Consider the following 13,572-nt stretch of genomic DNA (forward strand, 5'->3'; position numbering starts at 1 on the left):
TATTTCTGCCTACATGCTGCCTCTTTGTGCCGGTACAAGCACTTGCATGGCTATAAGTGGGCTGCATCAGGTTTAATGCTAAGTACTTAGTTTTAATCATGGTTAATAGTTTTTAATTTGTGATCATCAGTTTCCCAAGCTAGTTCACATCTAGCTACATAAATGCTTGTGTTGGTGTAAGTAAGTGGTTGTGCTTGGGCATGCACAAGAAATTACACATAGGGAGTGCAGGACCACATGTTTCAGTAGCCACGATGGATTTTATCAGCTTGAAGTGCTTGTGACTACAGCTGAGTGTTTTTGGACTCTGCCCAGCATTTACTTTTAAGACCAGTCCCCCATCCTTGTTTCTGGGTCCATAATACTAGTTCCTAGTCCTGTCTTCTGATGATTTAATTGAGTCTCAGTTAGGTACTAGATCCTACTTTCTGTTTGCAAGTGATCTGTGTGACATGGCCTCAGCCAGATGTGTCTTTTACTTGTCTTGAATCCTGCCTCTTATGGACTCTGACTTCCTGAACTTTGACTGTAGTGTGGTCTCACCACATGTCTCGGACCATGTGCACACAAACTCCAGCATTTCCTGGTCTGCCTGTGCTCGTCTGCCCCCTTCAGCTAGTGCTTTCTCTGCCTTTCCCAATTCAGGACTTCAGTGTCTTCTCACCTGCTACCAGGCACTAGTACAAGTGGGCCTAATCCACTAGCTGTGACTGTTGTCTCTGGGGTTTAAGGCACACCAATCACCCATAAGAGTGTTTCTAAGACACTTCAGAGGAGGACAAGATTCCAAAAGATGAAGTCAATTATTTTTTACTTTTAGGAAACTTCTCAGTGTGAAGGATAACCTACAAAGCGATGTGAGGTACTTGCTTCAGAGTTTAACAAGGGACAGTACAGCCCAGCATCCCCAGCTGGCACGAGGAGGGAAGTGATCTCAGCACTAATACGAAACAGTGGAAGAATTTGAGTACAAAGACAAGTACTTTCCCTGATGTGATAGAAAATTAGCAGGGTGATGTAGTATATTTGAAGCCAGAGAGTATGGGTATGGACACATAAAAAGAAATGTATATATTCATGAGAGACTGGATCGCTGACAGATACGCACAAAACAGGTGGAGGAGGGAAAGGAAAGAAACACTGAAAGCTCTTTTTTGAACTTGACTGACAGCCAGACATGAACAAAGTATTGTCTGAAAGACAGGCTGAGATTTCAGGAAGGACAGAAGGAGATTGTTGTGGATTAGAGGGAGGTTCTGTGAGTCATCGTTGGAAAGATGGTTGCTGAATTCATGTTTACAACTGTGATTACCCAGAGATAAAGGGCAGAACAGGAGCTGAAGGACTAGCAGGTTTGAAAGTGTCCATTCAAAGAGGTTACGCTAATTTATCTAGAGCAGTTTAAATGATTTCATAACGTTAATCAGACATTTGAATCTGGAGGAAGGAAGGCTTGGGAAGACAGGAAGGCTCAGATATCATCATATGATTGTGAGATGCAGGACCAAAAATTGTTTATGATCTGGTTCCTTTGTAGTAATTTTCTGGCACAACAGGCTGTAACTGGCCAGGTACATTACCCTGTGCACAGGAGGAAATTCTATTTCGTAAAAAATTCCTGTAACTATATCAACTCTGTTTGCATTTCTTTATGTTAGGTGTGTAACCAAGCCCAAGTCAGAGTGGTTCAGGGTTCCTGCATGCCAAAACAATGTTTTGGGGCAGTCAGAAATGGGATGCAAGCCTGTATGGTGCCAAAGCTGCTCCCTATTTTCATTGCTAAACCAGCTGCAGCTCACAGAGCTTACAGAGTTAGCATGAAGCAATCTTTGCTCTTACCCACGTTCTTGAATAGGACAAGCTTGGTGTCAACAAATAATCAAGTCCAGAAAGAAAGATGAGGAAGTATGAATGTTTTATTGTATGGAAAGGACAATGATGAATTCTGTATTCTTACACAGTCTCTTTACACTTTCCCAGTAGCACAAAGGGGCTGTAGAGTTCTTGAAATGTCTCCCTAGGGAAAATTCCTTGTGTAGAGGTTTCCTCACTTTGAACAGCTATTTCGAGCTGCTGCAATGATCCATAGGGGGCTGTGGCAGCAAAGTAATTTAGGGCTGCCAACTTACATGAGAGGCATTGCCAACACAAATGAAGACTCAAATATGGGATAAAGCTGCCCTTACCAGCCCTCCACCCAATGGGCAGCAAAGAATTGTGCTTGCTTTTTGTGGAGGAGAACATTCATTGCTAATATTTATGTAAAGGTTATGTTAGGCTAATTCTATGCAAACCTGGTATGTGACTGTGAGAAGCAAAAACTAGTGTGCTGTGAGGAAGAGCACTTTTGCTGTCTTGTTTTGATGGTTATTACAAGAACAGAAAAGCAAGTTGCTACAGAGCCAGTGTAGGCACAGAGAATGCACAACTTTCAAGGCATTTTTTCCCTTCCTTTAAAAACAAAAGCACTCATCTCTAATATTGCCAAGCTGGCTCTGCTCCTCCATTCCCATTCTGATTTGCTTGCCCCACTTCTCAGATTTCTGCTTACAGAGAGGACAGCAACCACAGCCAACTTCACAGTTCAGTGAGTCAAAACTCATGGAACAGAATTTCTCAGCAAATCTGGGCTATTATACATGATAGAAATTCTAAATTGTGTCATTGTAGTAACAAGCAGCAATGATCTTTTAGTAACTTGAGCTATTTTTAGCTGAGAAAACTGATTGCAAACACCTCATGATTAGTTCCTACTGAATAAATGAATTTCCTGTCTACAATGAGCAAATGCCCTTCTAAATTGCATGAGGAAAGTAAAAACAAAGAACTGTCCTCATGTGAAATCATTTTCAGGAGGCCATTATGGTTTCCTCTGCAGTCAGTTCAGATTTGACTGATAGTTGTAAGTATAGTACTGCCATGCAGTTAATCTCTTGAAAAATGACAACTGCTTACAAAAAAAAAAGAAAAAAAAAAGGACATTTTGACAATTAAGTAAGTCTTGTAGAATTCTGTGTATGTTAAATCATAATAGTAGAAGTAGCATACATTTAATACTTGGACAGTGCTTATTATGTCTTATTAAAAACATGAAATCACTGAAGCTTCTTAAAGTTTAGCTTACATACCCAGCAGGAAACACTTGGCAAATAGAAATGTCACTCAGTTACATTTGGAAAAGGTGAATGACATAAAAAGGCTGTGAATTTCAGTTTTGGCCTAAATTGTAATTACTACTTGTTTATGTGTGTTCTACATACCTGGATGTCATGGTGATGGGCTATAAAACCACCACTGCTGGAATTAACCACCTTTTTTTTCAGTGATAGGTGTGAAATTTGCTCCTCTTCATCCACCTGGCAGTGGACCCATGAGCTCACAGTTCTTTTCAGGAACAGGGTAGAGAAGAGTTCTGCTCTAACTTTGTTCTGAACGATGCTTTTCCATACACTCCTGCCATTATCTAAATTGCCTTTGCTCCCATGATCAATCATTGTAGTCGTTAAAAACTGAGGAAAAGTATTCATTTCAAATCAATAGCAAAGTGCAATTTATCTTTTGCCAAGATTATCTTCCATCTCTCTCTATTTCATATTCCATAACACTACAGTCCTTTCTTTATTGTCTTTTGTTTATGGGGATGAAGAATCTTTTTTATTGTTTGCTTTTCATATCTTTCTGGAAGTCTAACTCAGCTTGATTTTTGGCAATTCTCACTTTGTCCTTCCTTTTCTTGATCCCTCAGATAAAATTTCCTTTGTGCTTAATCCTCTTTGCCATTTTGTAAATGTTTTGCTTTTTGCTTGTGGTTATTTATTCAACTAGCTCTCTTCAGTAGAACTTTTTCTGCTTTCTTGAGACACAAAGTTCACCTAGTTTTATCCTCTTCACTTAAAATAATTGTATTATCCTCAGTTCCTTTGTTTATCAAAGCTTGTCTTTTTGAAATTGAGAATACTGCTTACTTTTGGAGTAGAAGCTCTTACCATCTTTCCCCAAATCAATTTTGACCCAGTGAAATTGTGTTATAACTGTTGTAGCCCTCTGAATACAGTAGCTCACTGAATACAGTAATGAATGTAATTCACAATGTAAGGATTACAACATAAATGTTTTCGTTTTATCTGTGAAGATTACTTTTAAATGCTTTTAGCTCAGTTGTAGTTACCTTTACTGTTTGTACCTAATTTACTAAACATATGGTATTATTCAATCATATTCTAAACTAGTTACAGGTGACCTTCAAAGGGGGGCTGAAGAAAGACAATTGGGTAATCTTGCTTGTTTCTTATTGTTTTTTTTTCCAGTGTTCTAAAAACTTCTGTCAATCCCTGCATTTGGATAATTAAAAAGTACACGGAAACTGCTGCTTGAGATCTTTTGCAGTTGTGTTCCTGAAAATGAAAAGACTCACTTAAACTTCCCTTATTCTGCCCTATGGCATCGGCTGTATCTGTAGTTAAATATTGAGTGAACACAGAAGAGGTCTTTATTAAAGTTTCTGTGTCTCATTTCCTTCATGTAGATCGTTGAGAGTTCACATCTCCCCATTATCTTCTGATAAGCGACTAAACCAAGAAAGGTGCAGTAGGCAAAACACATTATTTGCTTCAGAAAAAAATGCAAAGTTTTCTTATACTTTAAGGAAAAGCAAAAGCTCCATCTTTTCAAATACCCAAACTAGACAGTATAAAAAAAAAAATTTGAAGGAACCTACCTGGGAAGGGTAGGATGTCAACCTCACAGAGGAGTTTTATTTACATGGTTAACAAAGATGCACCCCTTTTTTTATGACCCTATATACAAAGCTTATGATCAAAGCTAAAAGGATTCTCATGGACACAACACTGAAACACTGAAAGCCATGTTTCTCCCAAGAGTGCATAGGTATAGCCAATGTTCAGTTTGGAGTGATACTCATTTTATTTTCATTTAGTCTGTCTTGGAGGTAGGGCATGTTCATTCCTTATTGACATGACTGAAGAAAGCCAGGCTGTTTCCTCTGTATAATGGTCACTTCTGCAGAGACACCTGATTGTGACTGATTTATAATCAAGCTTCTGCAGGGAAAAATTAATCATATTTATCACAAAAATAATTAAAATATTTATATAGCTTGTAATTGCTTACATTGTTTCTAATTGCTCATTTATATAAAGAAGGGATTTACATTGGTTATATTATTATCGACTTTAATAAGCCTAAGCATAAAAAATCATCAGTTAGGTCTTAAACTAATGAGATCTGTTTAAAAATAATGAGATTTCAGACATTAATAAATTGGGATTTGACCTCTGGGCTATTTGTCAATGTGTACATAAGAAATTTAAAAAGCACAAAACTGAAGCCAAAAGAAAACATGAGGCTATCACATGAATAGAAATACAAATCTTAAAATGAGACACTAAGCAATACTGATAAAAACAAAATGGCTCTTTATAGCGCTTTATGCACAGTGCTGTATTTCATCCATAGCAGGAAAAAGCTTTCTTGTAACAAAGAGGAGGAGATACCAGATTTAATGTGTAATTAGCTGGTTTACAATTGAAATAATTTATTCTACTCTACGTGACAGCATCATTTAAGTCTCTGTAGTAGCATTCCCTGTTGACAGTGCTACAGCTAAGCTGGTGTCAGCATTTCAAAAATAAAACCTTTAAACAAAGGTTGTGACTCATTTCTGAAAGTTGCTCTAGGATAAACTGTGACAGAGGGCATATTTTTGGATGATACAAAAAGTAATGTAGCTATTTTGGAGATTGGAAGGCAAAGATTTTACACAGGGTTGTACATAAGTGGAGCTGATCATAACATCCAACAAGGTCTGGCAAAAAATATTAGTTCTTCGTGACTGCACTCCTTTTTTTTTTTGCTATGGATCGGTAGTCCTCAATTAAACCAGAGTGTACTTTGTGCCCTTACTTTTCATAAATATTTCTTCAGTAGTTTAATTCTACCACTCTCTCCATGTTTTCAAAATACTAAAGTCTAAATTGCACAACTGTCTTTGACTGCAGCTTTGAAGTCATGGACCAGCTAGGCCAACTGTTGTCGAAGACACACATTGAACTTTTATTACTAACTGCAAGTGCAGAAGCGTTTTTGTCATTTGATCAACAGAGTATCTCATACTAGTGGTTTCATTCGGTGTGCAATTACAGAATACATGCTGCCTGGTTATGAAAAAAGGCACACATCTTAAGCAATACCATCAGGTTAACCATAATATTGTTTTGGGGTTTTTTAACTTAGTACTTGCAACATATAACTTCTCCCACCTACCTCTTTCTGGCCTATTTAATTCATATTTCAGCAAGGTGTTCAAGGCTTTTCTTGAAGAACTCTTTTGGTCTGGATACTCTATATCCAAACTTGCCTCCAACAAGGAAACGTGTTCCTTGTAGTAAGGGTGACATACATTGGCAATGGTAGGAGATAGTAGCAATTTTCTTGACTCATAGTCACCCAACATAGTTGGGGATACAAGAGGTTAGTAACTTCAAATTAGTTCTTCAAATTGTAGAGCATCACATACAAACATTACTTTGGATTTCTTTTCTGTGCTTTAGAGCAAGAAGTTAACTCAGACTATCTCTTCAGTCTCTAGTTTTTAAGGGAAATGGCAAGATTTAGACATGTAATTTAAGAATTTATTTATCTGTATCCAGGTCTTTTTATGTCAGGAAAATAATGTAATGCAGCATGCTAACACAATGCCATTTGACATGACTATTAGAGTGATAAAGTTTTACTGTTTTCTCAGTTTAATTTTTTAGTCTAGAATAGGATATATTTCAGTTTGAGAAGCTTTCCATATTTAATTTTACAGAGAAAACTAGAAAATATTCTTTATATAGAACCTCAGTAAGTTCTGTCCAGGTTTTGCCTACTTCCTCTGCTTAAGATTATCTGCTCCAGATCCTGCACCTTTCCCTCTTGGTGTATTCTTCTCAACTGTGTCTGTGTGCATTTACTTTGTGGACAGTTTTAAGATGTTAATCGCTCTGTGGCAAAAAGATTCATGAAAAGGCTGATCAATATTTTCCTTTGGTCAAAGAACTTTCAGGTTCTTTCTTGGCTTTCAGAAAATATGTATTTGAGCTCTTTGGAAGGTGTCATATGTTTAATTTTTGCTACGAAATGTCTGAAGCCATTACAGACACCACCAGAGAAATGAAACCCATTTAACTTTTACATATACAGTGCAGGTGTTGATAACTAAGATGTGTCACCCAGGGCTTCCCTTGGTGGTCAATGTAGAAGAACAGGTAGGTTTAGGGCATGAATCACCCGACTTACTTTAGACAAGGATTCATTAAATTTTCTAGGTGCACCAAAGGATCTACTTGTTCTATTGGAAGAGTAAGCATAAGGGTGACAGTGAAACTATATGGTCAGTCTGGGAAGAGCGAGCAGAGAAACTACTTGCCCGTGCAGCAACACCAACAATTTCATTATGTAGTTTCAGGAACACTACGAACTATGTTATAATAAATCATAATATATGGAATAATTTATTCTATAAATATAATTTATTTATTTAAACTGCTAAGATTTTTGCATGAATGCTGCATGAAACAGCTGCATAAAAGCATGCCTTTGTTTCAGGGACTGAAAGATTGATGCATCCTTACTGGAGAGAAAATATTTGTAAGTTTCTTAAAGTATTTTTAAAAAGTGGCAACAAAGACCCCTGCTGAACTTTGATCTGAAAGCACTTTCTTCCATCTTTACAGCATTAGCACTGGAATTCATATTATCTAACTTTAGATGCCTGCAATACTGACGTCTGCATCTAGGCTGGTTCTCTAGACCTCGAGTCAAAGCACAGTTAACTGACAAACCCAAGGTTTAAAAATATGACTACACGAGAAAGTATGCTGTCAGCCTACAGCAGCTGACACTGCAACACCAGAGTACATTCACAGCAAGCTGCTCAGCCCGACACAACCCATCTTCACCAAGTGTGGTTGTACTGGTTGGAGCCAAGCCACACCAAAATGTGAGGAGGTCTCCCAGTGCTAACTTGCACTGCACTCTTCTGTGCAGAATTTATCCAGTGTCAAGATATTAGAATCAGTTTCCCACAGTTCTCCTTGCACTGTGTTTTCTAAAATACAGTTTGGGTTTTTTTTTTTAAAATAAAAGTCCATACTTCACGATTTCCTCTCTGCCATCAGCATGAGATCTGTAAAAGGTAATGTACTCTACATTTATGGTTTGCATATCTTTCACATACATGAAACTTAAGCAAGTGCTTCGAAAATGATGATTAGTGATGGGACAAGAATGATGACATTTTGGAGAGGAGGAAAAACTAATGCTATGGAATAATGATTCTGGGCCTAAAAAAGCATATCAGAAGGTAAAATTGTGTCTTGCAGGTTCTGGGTAACTAGCAGTGGATGAAGAAATTCAGAGTGAAGAAAGCCACATAAATGAAATTGTATGCTGAAGAGGAAATGGCCCTGGCCTTCATTAAGAGACACCAGAGTGAGAGCCTCTCTGATGGCAGATAAGCAAATAGCATTCACGCTGCAGAAGTTAGCAACACCAGCCTGCTTAGCAGATAGTGGGCAGTCAATTGGGCTGGAAAATCCACACTGAAAACAGTTGTTGTGCAGGTCTGCAAGATCATCAAGCATCTCTTACTTTCTTGAGATTATGAATCAGGGTGGTGCCTGGGGAACAGAGGAACCTGAAGCGGGGGATGATGAGGTTGTGGTAGGGAAATAGGTTGGACGCATCCTGAGTCTGCATCCTCTGAATACAAATGTGCATATTTGTCCATGATGTAAACCTTGGCTGATCAAGGAAGATAGGCAGCACTTACAGGAAACACTGTTTTTTATTGAAGCATGGATAGTGAAACTTAGCCTGTGCTTTCCAAGTACAGAAACCAAACAGAAGAGATTGAACATTTTTTTTTTCAGCAAATGCAAGGAGAATTTGGATGATTTACTTAAAAATTCACAAGTAACACATCCTATTAAGCCTATTCTGAGTGAAATAAGCATGCTGTAGTAACTGTTGCATACTTTTAGTGCAGGTTTTGTGAGGCCTGCTTTAAGCAACAGGGAAAGCATGGCAGTAGATTGGCAGGTTGTGTAGGCAAACATCCCGTGAGTTACTATGGCATTGTTTGGTTAAGGGAAACATATCCCTGCAGAGTTGTGTTCTCAGGAGGGCTGTGTGCTCATGGTTTTCCCATTATTGACCTTAAAAACAATAATCAGTTTCAAATTAACTACATTCATTACTGAATTCTCCTCAGTTTGAAGTCAGAGTCCAGATGCTGAGGGAGGGTTTGGAAATATCCAAGAGTACAAGAACACACTTTGGAAGTGAAGAGAACATACAGTACCGATGCAGGGTTCTTCTGGGGGGTCTGCCTCTTGCTGCCACACACATGATGACAACCCACTCCTCTAGGAAAGGACCTGCAGAACAAAAGATCATCCAAACCAACATACTAATGTGGATGCACTCTCGATACAGCCAGAACATGCTCCTTGAGGTTGCCTCCCCCTCTCTCCCTGCCCCCAGGAGTTCATTGCTTCAGGCCCCACTCTCCTTGCAAGAACTGCCAGGGAGCCCAGTGCTGGAGCGGCAAGTGGCAGGAACCGCGTTGCCTGCAATAAGTCAGGAAGGGCAAATAAAGGGCAACGCAGATCCGGCTGCCTGGAGTTAAAGACGAGGTGCATGGATACCTGGGACAGCTAGGAATGAGGAGGGAGCTGGGAGCCAGAACTGAGGGCCCTAAGGACAAGGGAGTTATACAAGGACATGAGTTCAAGCTTTAAATACCAGTGTTTTTACAGAAACTTTTGCTATTCAGTCAGCATTGTCATTATAAAACAAACTGCTTTTAACATTAGTATATGAGCACTCAGTGTAATGTACTCTGCAGTTTCCACTCAGGGAGAAAAGCTGAATTGGTACTATAGACAACTTCACAGGAAGTTAATTTTGTAATTTAAATATCCTTACTGAAAGCAAACAAATAAAAAATCCGTGATTTAGTACGTATGTGATCAGGAATTGATCAGCACTTTGTTGGATTGTTAATTAATGGCCTAAAGCTCTTAATGTACTGGTAAGGCAACCGTGTCTTTTCCCAGCTAGCCGGTATGGTCTCTGGACAGGTAGTCAACATTTTGCTTGTTTCCCCGGCTGGGTGGTCAGGCTGGTAAGGAGGCACGGGGCAGACTGGGAACTACAGCTCTGCAGCCATGGACATTTGAGAAATTCCAAGGAGGAATTTCAGCCCTAGGGAAGGCTTGTTTCTTTTGCTCCACGACTCCTAAACTTGTTGTCTGAAGAGCTGATTGATAACAGATGCACCTATCTGCCTTTCTGTTTTTCTTGAAGCATATTGTTTTTATGCAACAGGATTTTTTCTGTGATCTCCCCAGGATATTTCACCCTCCACTGTGTATGCTCCTGGTCAGCATTGTCTATGGAATAAAGAGGTTCTGGAAATGTATTAACCCATGTTTTTTCCCCTTAATCTGCATCAGTCCTTCAGCAGTTACGGAGACTGTGTTTTTCTAGGAGCCTCTGTCAAAGGAGAGACTGTTAGATTTGCTGGGTAACAGGAAGGAGAAGGAATTTGGAAATTCCTGAGACAAACTTCTCTGCAGGAAGGTCTGTCTCCTTCCAGACAGCTTGCTCTGGGAAAAGGCATGACTGTAGGGGTGCAAAATTGCTGGGGGTTGCCTATGAGTCCTATGAAGGGGGGAACTGATATCAGGGATCTTAAAAGTATGAGCACTGGAACAGTGTAGTCAGTACAGGAAGCAGTGGTTATGACCACTACAATGTCCCCAGCAGTGACAACGGCCCTGGTACACAAAGTTGCAGGTTCCCAACCATATGTACTGGGAAGATCCAAGGGCATATCTTCATGGAGTGAAGATAAAAGCATGGAAACCTAAGAAAATTATGCAGAGGGATCAAAAAGGATACAGGAGGATAAAAAAGCCCATTTTTCTATGGGTAAAATATATATTCTGAGATATTGGAACGTTCCCCTTGTCTGAAAGCCAAAGAAAAGCAAGCTACCATTCAAAAGCTCGTTCTTTTGTTACGCTAAGCCACAAAAAAAAAGAAAAGGCTGTTCCTTTTAAGAGAAAAAAGTCAAGTTCAAGCACTGCCACAAAGGAAAAAGCATACCTTTTAAAGTAAAATGCGGTAGGACATCCTTGAGCTCCTGTCCCCTCTTCTTGCTGTACTCACCTTGACTCCCTGGGAGTCTGTCTCTAATCCCACCCCATCTCAAGGAACCCCCGGCCCTCCACACCAATGCCTGCTCTCTGCTTGCGCTTTGGAGGTGGGGGTTTTGTTCCATTTCAAGTGTGAGTTGTTTGGGGGAATTCTGTTATTCAGGCAACACAAAAGCTAAGTTTTTGCATCGGTTTGGTCGTGGAAATCTGGCTAACTATGACAAAGGTTAACCCTTTAATTGTGGTAGAGTATGCACCTTTTCATTACAGGTTCAAGAGAATGAATAAAGAGTGACTCAGTGCTATGGCATCACTGTGGAGGTCAACCAGCAGAGCGTACTCTCTGCAGTCTCCTCTCATATGCTTTTCCTGATGCTATATTAATTAAAAGCAAATACATTTATGATCAATAGTCTGTCTGCAGGTCATAGAAAAATAAGTGGTAGGCCCTTCCAAGACCTGCTGTACCAGAGAAATGCGAGGTACAAAACATGCTTAAACAAGAACAGGGCCTTTGGCTTCTAGAATTACATCCAGCTTTAATAGAAACTGCAGCTATTAATGGGCTCTCACATAATACAACAGAGTTACTTAAGCAGGATTGTTTATTCCCACTCCTACCAAAAGCTCTGGTTGAGCCTAGTTCAGTTAGGTGTTAAATCTGATTAACTGCGGTGGCTTTGGGTGGCTTAACATTGTATTTCCAACACCTGGTTTCTTACAGTGCTGCAATACATGAGGCAATCTGAAGATAATACAGCTATTGATTTTTTTAAATGACACGAGTGCATTTACTGGAAAACACCAGTATAAAAAAAGCAAGACCATGTATGATTATTATCAGCATGTAAGATAATGTAATCAACATAATACAAAAGTAGCATTCTTAGCCTGAGACTAAAGCGGTTAATTTTGCCATGCAATTGCAACCAATAAGGGGACTATACAAAGGCTGAAACCATTCTGAAAACATGCCAACACACAGCTTAGGTGCTACATTGTTTCAAAAATCAATAGAGACAACAAATTCATTGTTCTCTGGATTTTATGCTAAATTTCTGGAAGGCACAACTGGCTCTCACACACCTTCAGCCTGTCAATTGAACCACAGACTGTCTTCCTGTCAAACCCTACCTCCAATGGGACTGTTTGCAAGGAATGGCAAAGCTCGCGCACAAATTTGGTGTGCTGAGCATTGGGTTTCTGTAGCTCTTCTGGGGCACGTTGCTCCCTGGACTGATTTAACACGGTATGTGAGACTTCATACAGATGGTTACCAGGTATTTCTGTCTGTCAGGGACACACCTTGGACCAGCTGCTGAACAATCCTGAATTTTCTACATAATTGCAGTAGCGGTAGCAGATGGGCATCTCGCTGAGGTAACGTGGAGGTGCAGGGTCTGCAGTCCCTGCAGCACAGCCACAGGGGTGAGCTGCTTGAATGCAGGGCAGTGAGAAACACGTCAAATGCTCGGTGCCAGGAGTTGAGATCATCTGTTTTGAAAAACAGGGATATGCCACTCCCTTTTATTCTGTCAACAAGGGCGGTGGTGCAAGGTGGCCTCTACTATGCAAGAGAGTGCGGTGACAATGGGACCCACCGTAGCCTGCCCATCCACAGCACCAAATGGCCCAGTTGTTTTGAGCTGCTGAACACTACGGAGCCATGTTCTGTCAAACCTTTCCTGAGACAAGGTGTACGTCAAGTTTTTTTGTGTCTTGACTTTTAACAGGAAGCACTGTTTTTTTTGCTTAAGGTGTAGTTCGTCTTCAGGGTCCTTCTCATGGGTTTCTGGTGCCTGAGCTGGGAAGATATGTACATTTTCCACCAAACTCTCTCTGTTATGCAAGGTTATTCTAATGGAAAAACAGGAAAGGGTAGCAGTAATCCCGTTAACTCCAGCAGGATTAAATAATTATTATGGCTGTCAGTGTGCAGTCCCAGAATTTACCTCTGCTCTGGGATACCCTTACACAGTATACCATCATTATCAGGATATCAGCTCCTGCCACCTCTTTTTGGTACCTGTCAAAATGTTTTTATTCCAGTAAACTAAGCCTTGGCTAGAAAAAGTAGATAGATTCATGTCTTAATGTATGATCTTTCTTATGTCTCATCTAAATTTTTTTTAATGCTGCCTCTAAATTATTTAAATCAAAAAACTATGCTTCTTGCATGCATATGCTGGGCTTGCTAATTTTTATATTAGCAGGCTCTTTCTTTTTTCATATTAATTACAGTATAGCTTTCAGAATGACTTAAGCTTCAAATCCTCTGACTAAGAAAGATATCTGAATTTGCTATTTTCATGCAGAAATTGCCCCACAGGATAAAATGATTGGATTT

General features: G+C 39.7%; 1 long non-coding RNA gene across 1 annotated transcript; it reads right to left on the minus strand.

Annotated features, from left to right (window-relative positions):
* Nucleotides 1–1,898: 1,898 nt before the first annotated feature.
* Nucleotides 1,899–13,082, minus strand: LOC130151113 (uncharacterized). Its single transcript, XR_008822513.1, has 2 exons — nt 9,365–13,082; nt 1,899–5,060 (listed from the first exon to the last, which is right to left on the minus strand). It is a non-coding gene; the product is annotated as an uncharacterized LOC130151113 (long non-coding RNA).
* Nucleotides 13,083–13,572: the final 490 nt, after the last annotated feature.

This window comes from Falco biarmicus, chromosome 6, assembly GCF_023638135.1.
Source record: "Falco biarmicus isolate bFalBia1 chromosome 6, bFalBia1.pri, whole genome shotgun sequence".
NCBI lineage: Eukaryota > Metazoa > Chordata > Aves > Falconiformes > Falconidae > Falco > Falco biarmicus.